Genomic DNA, 10,323 nt, shown 5'->3' on the forward strand with positions numbered 1-10,323 from the left:
TCAGACTCAGGATGAGCATGTGCTTCCTGCCCGCCCTATTGCATGCTTAGGAGTCCATTTAGCACCCTAAAAATGGGCGGTGTGTGGCCAGATTTCTAGGCCCATTGTGCGTTACATCATGGCATAACAGCCATATTTTATTATAAAAGAACATAAGAAAACAAGAAATAGGTGCAGGAGTAGGCCATTTGGCACCTCGAGCCTGCTCCGCCATTCAATATCATAAGAGCCTGAAGAAGATCAAGACCTCAAATCTGGCACCAAGGTTATGGTCTACAGGGCAATAGTGATACCCGCCCTCCTAAATGGCTCAGAGACGTGGCCTATATACAGCAACATCTCAAAGCGCTGGAGAAGTACCACCAACGCTGCCTCCATAAGATCCTGCAAATCCACTGGGAGGACAGATGCACCAACGTCAGTATTCTCACTCAGGCCAACATCTCCAGCATCGAAGCACTGACCACGCTCGACCAGCTCCGTTGGGCGGGTCACATCATCTGCATGCCCGACATGAGACTCCCAAAGCAAGCGCTCTACTCGGAGCTCCGACACGGCAAGCGAGCACCAGGTGGGCAAAGGAAACATTTCAAGGACACCCTCAAAGCCTCCTTGATAAAGTGCAACATCCCCACCGGCACCTGGGAATCCCTGGCCCAGGACTGCCTAAAGTGGAGGATGAACATCCGGGAGGGCGCTCAGCACCTCGGGTCTCGTCGCCGAGAGCATGCAGAAAACAAGCACAGACAGCGGAAGGAGCGTGCAGCAAACCAGACTCCCCACCCACCCTTTCCTTCAACTACTGTCTGCTCCGCCTGTGACAGAGACTGTAATTCCCATATCTGACTGCTCAGTCACCTGAGAACTCACTTTTAGAGTGGAAGCAAGTCTTCCTCGATTTCGAGGGATTGCCTATGATGGTGATGGCTGATCTGATCTTGGCCTCAACACTTCCCTGCCTGCTCCCCATAACCCTTGACTTCTTGACAGATCAGTCTGTGTGTGAAAGAGAAATGCTGGTTAATGTGTTTTGTGGAATGTTAATTCGAAGACCCACCCAAAACGTAAACTAATCTTTCTGTTCAGATGCTGACTAGCCTGCTGTGAATATCCAGCATTTGCTCTTACTTTTCATCTAATCTTGCAATTCAAATGATGGTTGGAAGCTACTGTATTTTTGCCATGTTTGACTATATTCATATTCATATCAAACACTCGTATTTCCCTGTAATTCGCTGTTGGACAGTGAACCGATTATTATTATTAAAGTCCAATTCAAGTGATAGCTCTAATGTTAAGTCCCAGATCACTGTTAATTTGAATACACTTCCATTTAGCTCACACAGTCTCCACTGCAGTTAAAGAGCCCACACAATTATAATGTAATTTACAATTGATTATTTTTCCATTTTTAAGAAACTATAGAATACAAAGTGTCATGTATTCTACTGTCATTATAATCCATGTATAAACTGACCTAAGCTGTACACCATGAGAACACTGACCACGAGATGGTGAACTTGTGGGAGATATTCCTAATTTGGACTTTCAGGTATAAAAGGGGAAGCTCCACCCATCTTCTCCACTTCAGTGCTGGTTAATAAAGGTTACTGATCACAGAGTGACCTTCTCTCAAGTGTGGGCCTCGTGTGCATTTATACTGTGTAGTAAGGATATATTATTAGCCACACAGCCTCCACTCTGCAGTTAAGGAGTCCACACAATTATAATGTGATTTAAAATTGATTATTTTTCCATTTTTAAGAAGCTATAGAATACAAAGAATAATGAATGTCTGTTGAAGACCTTAACACAATACATGCATCTTACTGAGCTTCTGTTACACACTGTGGCTCAGTGGGTAGCACTCTCGCCTCTGAGTCAGAAGGTTGTGGGCACAAAAAATCTAAGCTGGCCCTCCAGTGCAATGCTGAGGGAGTGCTGCACTGTCAGAGGTGCCGTCTTTTGGATGAGATGTTAAACCGAGGCCCTGTCTGCTCTCTCAAGTGTCCGTAAAAGATCCCATGGCACTATTTCGAAGAAGAGCGGGGGAGTTATCCCTGGTGTCCTGGCCAATATTTCAATCAATCAACAGATCAAAAAAACATTATCTGGTCATTATGGCATTGCTGTTTGTGGCAGTTTAGCTGTCACGTTTCCCACATTACATAGAAACATAGAAACATAGAAAATAGATGCAGGAGTAGGCCATTCGGCCCTTCGAGCCTGCACCACCATTCAATATGATCATGGCTGATCATGCAACTTCAGTACCCCAAACTTGCCTTCTCTCCATACCCCCTGATCCCTTTAGCCGTAAGGGCCACATCTAACTCCCTTTTGAATATATCCATCGAACTAGACTCAACAACTTTCTGTGGTAGAGAATTCCATAGGTTCACCATTCTCAGGGTGAAAATGTTTCTCCTCATCTCGGTCCTATATGGCTTACCCCTTATCCTTAGACTGTGACCCCTGGTTCTGGACTTCCCCAACATCAGGAACATTCTTTCTGCATCTAACCTGTCCAATCCTGTCAGAATTTTATATGCTTCTATGAGATCTTCCAAATTCCAGTGAATATAAGCCTAGTCGATCCAGTCTCTCTTCATATGTCAGTCCTGCCATCCCGGGAATCAGTCTGGTGAACCTTCGCTGCACTCCCTCAATAATAAGAATAGGAGACCAAAACTGCACACAATACTCAAGGTGTGGTTTCACCAAGGCCCTGCACAACTGCAGCAAGACCTCCCTGCTCCTATACTCAAATCCTCTCACTATGAAGGCCAGCATGCCATTTGCTTTCTTTACTGCCTGCTGCACCTGTATGCCTACTTTCACTGACTGATGTATCATGACACCCAGGTCTCGTTGCACCTCCTCTTTTACTAATCTGTCACCATTCAGATAATAATCTGCCTTCCTGTTTTTGCCACCAAAGTGGATAACCTCACATTTATCCACATTATACTGCATCTGCCATGCATTTGCCCACTTACCTAACCTGTCCAAGTCACCCTGCAACCTCTTAGCATCCTCCTCACAGCTCACACTGCCACCCAGCTTAGTGTCATCTGCAAACTTACGGATATTACACTCAATTCCTTCATCCAAATCATTAATATATATTGTAAATAGCTGGGGACCCAGCACTGAACCTTGCGGTACCCCACTAGTCACTGCCTGCCATTCTGAAAAGGACTTGTTTATTCCCACTCTCTGCTTCCTGTCTGCCAACCAGTTCTCTATCCATGTCAATACAATCCCATGTGCCTTAATTTTGCACACCAATCTCTTGTGTGGGACCTTGTCAAAAGCCTTTTGAAAGTCCAAATATACCACATCTACTGGTTCTCCCTTATCCACTCTACTAGTTACATCCTCAAAAAACGTTAGAAGATTTATCAAACATGATTTCCCTTAAATAAATCCATGCTGACTTGGACCGATTCTGTCACTGCTTTCCAAATGTGTTGCTATTACATCTTTAATAATTGATTCCAGCATTTTCCCCACCACCGATGTCAGGCTAACCAGTCTATAATTTCCTGTTTTCTCTCTCCCTCCTTTTTTAAAAAGTGGGGTTACATTAGCTACCCTCCAATCCATAGGAACTGATCCAGAGTCCATAGAATGTTGGAAAATGACCATCAATGCATCTACTATTTCTACAACAGTGACTACACTCCAAAGGTTCTTCATTGGTTGTAAAATGCTTTGAGACATCCGGTAGTCGTGAAAGGTGCGATATAATTCCAAGTCTTTCTTTATTTGTAAAGGCTCCACACCCACACAGATTATGCATCAGCACAATAGCGGTTGGGACGGTTTTGGATCTGGCATGGAGACGCCTGCGTCTGCGCACATTCAGAGACTGAACTCCAAGTCATAGTCATCATCTTCACTGAGGCATACAAAAGCATGGGCCTTACAGTAAACATCCGTAAGACAAAGGTCCGCCACCAGCCTGACCCCGCCACATAGCACTACCTCCCAGTCATCAAGATCCACGGCGTGACCCTAGACAACATGGGCCACTTCCATACCGCGGGAGCCTCTTATCAACAAGGGCCGACATCAACGATGAGATTCAACACTGCCTCCAGTGAGCCAGCGCAGCCTTCGGGCCGCCTGAGGAAAAGAATGTTCAAAGATCAGGCCCTCAAATCTGCCACCAAGCTCATGCTGTAGTGATACCCGTCCTCCTGTATGGCTCAGAGACGTGGACTATATACAGTAGACACCTCAAATCGCTGGAGAAATACCACCAACGATGTCTCCGCAAGGTCCTGCAAATCCCCTGGGACGACAGGCGCACCAGCATTAGCATCCTTGACCAGGCCAACATCCCCAGCATCGAAGCACTGAACACACTTGACCAGCTCTGCTGGGCGGGCCACATTGTTCATATGCCTGACACACGACTCCCAAAGCAAGCGCTCTACTCGGAACTCCTACACGGAAAGCGAACCCAAGGTGGGCAGAGGAAGCGTTTCAAGGACACCCTCAAAGCCTCCTTGATAAAGTGCAACATCCCCACTGACGCCTGGGAATCCCTGGCCAAAGACCGCCCTAAGTGGAGGAAATGCATCCGGGAGGGCGCTGAGCACCTCGAGTTTCATCGCTAAGAGCATGCAGAAAACAAGCGCAGGCAGCGGAAGGAGCATCCCACCTGTGACAGGGACTGTAATTCCCGCATTGGACTATTCAGCCACCTACGAACTCATTTTTAGAGTGGAAGCAAGTCTTCCTCGATTTCGAGGGACTGCCTATGATGATATGCATCATCAGAGTTGAACTCTAACCTTTGCTCTCACTGCCATCTAACATACAGTAAACCCGAGCAGTGTCCCACACTGTAACACACAGTAACCGGGACACCAGGCCAGGGTCCAACAGCACTGACTCTCAGCCCTCACCATATTATTTACCATTAAAACATAGCTCCTTTGGGAAGGCAAAAGATCCAAAAAATGTAGAAATAACCTACTTATGCAGTAATAAAATGTTCTGTGTGTAATTTAATAAAGTAGCTGAAGAACGGGGCTTGTTAGCTTCTCCAACTAAAGTTTCTTCAACTTGCTATTTTTTAAAAAATGTATTCACATTAGATTATTTGGATTCTGGGGAGAAGATTACAGAATCTGTATGGAGATGAAAGTACACTCGTACTGAAAAGCAGTAGATAGTTAATCTCCAAAGGTTGTGTAATACATGGACCTTAATATTCTGACAATGATTTACAACTTAATCCTCTTTTTTTAATTGGTGTCTTTGAAGCATTTTATTGCAGTATTGATCACTCCCCACTCACTGGCTTTCAGTGGAGCAGCACAGAGCAAGTGAGAGGTCAGTGCTCACTGTTTCGTTCACCAGGAACAGTGCAAATACTGATTATCAGGACAGCACAAAGTGACAGTCACAGCTCCTCGAATGGCTCGGGAGCTGTATCACAAGGTGTGGTACTGAGCCATACAGACTGGGAAGATCCCAAGTTTTATTCCTGATATTATACAGGCAGAGGTGGATGTAAAAGGTGGCACTATTCGAAGAAGAGCAGGGAAGTTACCCTGGTATACTGGCCAATATTTGTATCAGCTGTGGCTCAGTGTATAGCACACTTGCTTCTCAGTTAGAAGGTTGTGGGTTCAAATCCCACTCCAGGAACTTGAGCACATAAATCTAGGCTGACACTCCAATGCAGTGCTGAGGGAATACTGCACTGTCGGAGGTCCTGTCTTTCGGATGAGGTGTTAAACCGAGGCCCTGTCTGCCCGCTCAGGTGGATGTAAACGATCCCAAGGCACTATTTCGAAGATGAGCAGGGGAGTTATCCCCTGTGATCTTTCCAATATTTATCCCTCAATCAACATTAAAAAAAACAGATTATCTGGTCATTATCACATTGCTGTTTGTGTGCAAATTGGCTACTGCGTTTCCCACATTACAACAGTGACTACACTCCAAAAATACTTCATTGGCTGTAAAGTGCTTTGAGACAGCTGGTGGTTGTTAAAGGCGCTATATAAATGCAAGTCTTTCTTTCTTTCATAATTAGCCCTCAACCATCAGCACTAAAATACAGATTATCTGGACATTCATCTTATTGCTGTTTGTGGGAGCCTGCTGTGCGCAAATTGGCTGCAGCGTTTCCATACAGTATAATAGTGACTAACCTTCAAAAGTACTTCATTATCTGTGAAGCACTTTGGGACATCTTGAGGTCGTGAAAGGCGCTATTTTTTTCTTTCTTTCTTGTCCTAATACTATGTGTCCGCTCAGTTCCAATACCTCTTTACCCCCTTCAGCCATCTATCTAACCTATTCTTAAATGTGACATGGTCTCAGCTTCAACCATTCATTCCACAGCCTGGCAACCCTCTATTAAAAGTATTCCTCCTGCTCTCTGCCCTAAATTTCTTTTATTGAATCTTATATAAATGTCCCTTTGTCCATATCCCTCAATCACTGGAAACAGCTATTCCTATCTGCCCTGTATCACTCCTTAATCTCCTCTGTTCTAATCAAAACAGCCCCAATTTTTCAAGTCTCTATTCAGGGTAAATGCAGGGAGGATGTTTCCCCTGGCTTGGGGGTCTCGAACCAGAGGCCACAGTCTCAGAACAAGGGGTCGACTATTTAGGACTGAGATGAGGAGAAATTTCTTCATTCAGAGGGTGATGAATCTTTGGAATTCTCTGCCCCAGAGTACAGTGGAGGCTCAGTCTTTGAGAATATTCAAGACAGAGATCAATGTATTTTTGTATATTAAGAGAATCTAGGGATATGGGGGAAGTGCAGGAAAGTGGAGTTGAGGTAGCAGATCAGCCTGGCAACCCTCTATGTAAAAGTATTCCTCCTGCTCTGGTTGGCAACCAGTAACTAGTGGGGTACCGCAGGGATCAGTCCTGAGACCCCAACTATTTACAATCTATATTAACGACATGGAAGAAGGGACTGAGTGTAACGTAGTCAAGTTTGCTGACAATACAAAGATGGGAGGAAAAGCAATGTGTGAGGAGGACATAAAAAATCTGCAAAAGGACATAGACAGGATAAGTGAGTGGGCAAAAATTTGGCAGATGGAGTATAATATTGAAAAGTGTGAGGTCATGAACTTTGGCAGAAAAAAATCAAAGAGCAAGTTATTATTTAAATGGAGAAAGATTGCAAAGTGCTACAGTAAAGCGGGACCTGGGGGTACTTGTGCATGAAACACAAAAGGATAGTATGCAGGTACAGCAAGTGATCAGGAAGACCAATGGTATCGTGGCCTTTATTGCAAAGGGGACGGAGTATAAAAGCAGGGAAGTCTTACTACAGCTATATAAGGTATTGGTGAGGCCACACCGGGAATACTGTGTGCAGTTTTGGTTTCCATATTTACGAAAGGATATACTTGCTTTGGAGGCAGTTCAGAGACGGTTCACTAAGTTGATTCCAGAGATGAGAGGCTTGACTTATGAGGAAAGGTTGAGTAGGTTGGGCCTCTACTCATTAGAATTCAGAAGAATGAGAGGTGATCTTATTGAAAAGTATCAGATTATGAGGGGGCTTGACAGGGTGGATGCAGCGAGGATGTTTTCACTGATGGGGAGACTAGAACTAGAGGGCATGATCTTAGAATAAGGGGCCGCCCATTTAAAACAGTGATGAGGAGAAATTTCTTCTCTCAGAGGGTTGTAAATCTGTGGAATTCGCTGCCTCAGAGAGCTGTGGAAGCTGGGACATTGAATAAATTTAAGACAGAAATAGACAGTTTCTTAAACGATAAGGGGATAAGGGGTTATGGGGAGCAGGCGGGGAAGTGGAGGTGAGTCCATGATCAGATCAGCCATGATCTTATTGAATGGTGGAGCAGGCTCGAGGGGCCGAATGGCCTATTCCTGCTCCTATTTCTTATATTTCTATTTCCTCATACCTAGCAGCATCCTAATGAAACAAAAGCAAAATACTGCGGATGCTGGAAATCTGAAATAAAAACAGAAAATGCTGGTAATACTCAGCAGATCAGGTGGCATTTGTGGAGAGGGAAACAGAATTAACGTTTCAGGATGATGGCCGTTCGTCAGAACTAGAAAATGTTAGAGATGTAACCTAGCATCCTAATGAATCTGTGCTGTACCCTTTTTATTGCCTTAACATCCTTCCTATAGTTTGGAGCATCTAATCCTCCAAATGTGATCTTACTAAAGTTTTACATAAATTCATCATTACATCCCGACTTTTTTATTCTGTTACCTTTTGCCATAAAACCCGACACTTCATTCATTTTATCTATGGCATTATCCACTTGAGCTGCTGCTTTTAATGTCTTGTGAACCTGCACCCCCTGATCCTTCTGTTATTCCACATCATTCTCTCGAGTTTAGAAGAATGAGAGGTGATCTCATAGAAACATACAAAATTATTTTAGGGCTTGGCAGGGTAGATGCAGGGAGGATGTCTCCCCCGGCTGGGGAACCAGGGGTCACAGTCTCACAATAAGAAGTCGGCCATTTAGGACTGAGATGAGGAGAAACTTCTTCACTCAGAGAGTCATGAATCTTTGGAATGCTCTACCCAGAGTGCTGTGGAGGCTCAGGGCTAGATTTTCAGCTTTTTGTGTTTTCACCCATTTCCGGTGCAATTCATGGCGGAGTCAAAAATTTAGTGCCGGGTTAACGAATGAAAGTTAACGAGAAGCGTTAGCGTTAACTCCGGCGTTGCACCACAGACTTTGTGCGCCAGAGCCGAAAGTTCCAGTGCTGAAAAAAATCGGTCGTTCTGCGCATGCGCAAATGTTTTTTTTTTTTTTTCTTCCTGCGCTTCTGGCATGGTTTCCAGTCATGAACGCTGATGCAGGGTGTGCCCGCGCGCATGCGCAGTACACCCAGGACTGAATCAGCCATTTTACATTTGGATGTTGATGATGGAGGTCGACGATTCCAGACAGCATGCCAGGCGATTCAGCCATGAGGTTAATGAAGTTCTAGTGGGGGCTGTGGAAAGAAGATGGCAGGTGTTGCATCTTCAGAGTGGATCTAGACCACTGCCGTCGATATTTAAAAGGATTTGGAGGGAAATCGCTGAGGAGGACTCTGCCTCAGACACTGTGGTCAAGACTGGCACACAGTGCCGAAACAAGTTTAGTGATCTTTCAAGGGTCGTCAGAGTGAGTACAATTGAATTAATGCACTCCTTCATTACCAATTATAAATCTGACTCATTATTTGTTTTCAGCTGTTGGTGCCTCTCAGCACTATGTGGGATGCCTCCTAAAATGCATGACACATAGGTAGACTTAGTTCAGCACCCTATTTGCCATGAATGATCTTTACACATTATTAAGATTGCTTTCTGAGATCTCATAAGATGACTCCCCACTTCGATGTCCTCCTTATGAACCACATGCAACTTCGAAGGCCATTAAACAGAGAACTGTATTACATTCGGACAGTATGGTATAAGTGCTTTGGTAGTTATCTGTGTGTGCCACAAGAGCACATGGACCCTCTTGTAACCATTCCCATTTTTATCTTTGCAGGCCAAAAAGTCTCATAATCACCGTGAGCAGGTGCAGACAGGCAGCAGTCCGTCTCAGACCCTGCCACTCACAGACATTGAGGAGCAAGTGACAGGCCTCATTGGTGCCACAGATCGGGCAGCTGCCTCTGGGGGTGCTGACCCCCGCTCGGATACTGAGGGTAAGTCCTGCACATTCCCTGGGATAGGTTGGGGCAATGTCCTGCACACTCCCTGGGCTGGGTTGGGCAATGTCCTGCAGTGTCTGTGGACTAGGGTTGGAGCAATGTCCTGCAGTGTCTGTGGACTAGGGTTGGGGCAATGTCCTGCACACTCCCTGGGCTGGGTTGGAGCAATGTCCTGCAGTGTCTCTGGATTGGATATAATGCAGTAGCGGCGGTCCTTCAAATGATCCTGTGCTATGCGACCTTCCTCATGTCACCCTGCCCCCTCCCCTGCTGCTAACCACCTGTCTGTTGCTTTCTACTTCCAGATGACCAGCTCCAGGCTCAGCATCCCTCAAGGGACCACTCCACGTCAGGCCATTGTCTGGAGGAGGAGGAGGAGGAGGAGGAGGAGGAGGAGGAGGAGGATACCGATGAGCCGACTCCGGCGCAGCTTCAATCCACCCCTGTTCCACCACCGGCACTCAGCTCCTCTGAGGGCGACGTGACGTTCTCGGGGGTCGACAAAATACAGGCTCCTGGGACTAGTGGCATGCAACAATGCAGTGCTGAGGTTGAATCACACATGCCATCTCTCCAGAGGGTAAGTCAGCAAAGTCAGTCTGCTGACAGACAGGCAGGCCTGGAACTGGAC

General features: G+C 45.6%; 1 long non-coding RNA gene across 2 annotated transcripts in view; it reads left to right on the forward strand.

Moving 5' to 3' along the window:
• Positions 1–9,680, forward strand: part of LOC139249389 (uncharacterized) — a 165,614-nt gene extending 155,934 nt beyond the window's left edge. For both annotated transcript variants that reach the window (XR_011591167.1, XR_011591163.1), the window contains exon 3: positions 9,527–9,680. This is a non-coding gene — a long non-coding RNA (uncharacterized lncRNA). The remainder of the gene's footprint in view (positions 1–9,526) is intronic.
• The last annotated feature ends 643 nt before the right edge of the window (positions 9,681–10,323 follow it).

Source organism: Pristiophorus japonicus, chromosome 2 (genome assembly GCF_044704955.1).
Source record: "Pristiophorus japonicus isolate sPriJap1 chromosome 2, sPriJap1.hap1, whole genome shotgun sequence".
NCBI lineage: Eukaryota > Metazoa > Chordata > Chondrichthyes > Pristiophoridae > Pristiophorus > Pristiophorus japonicus.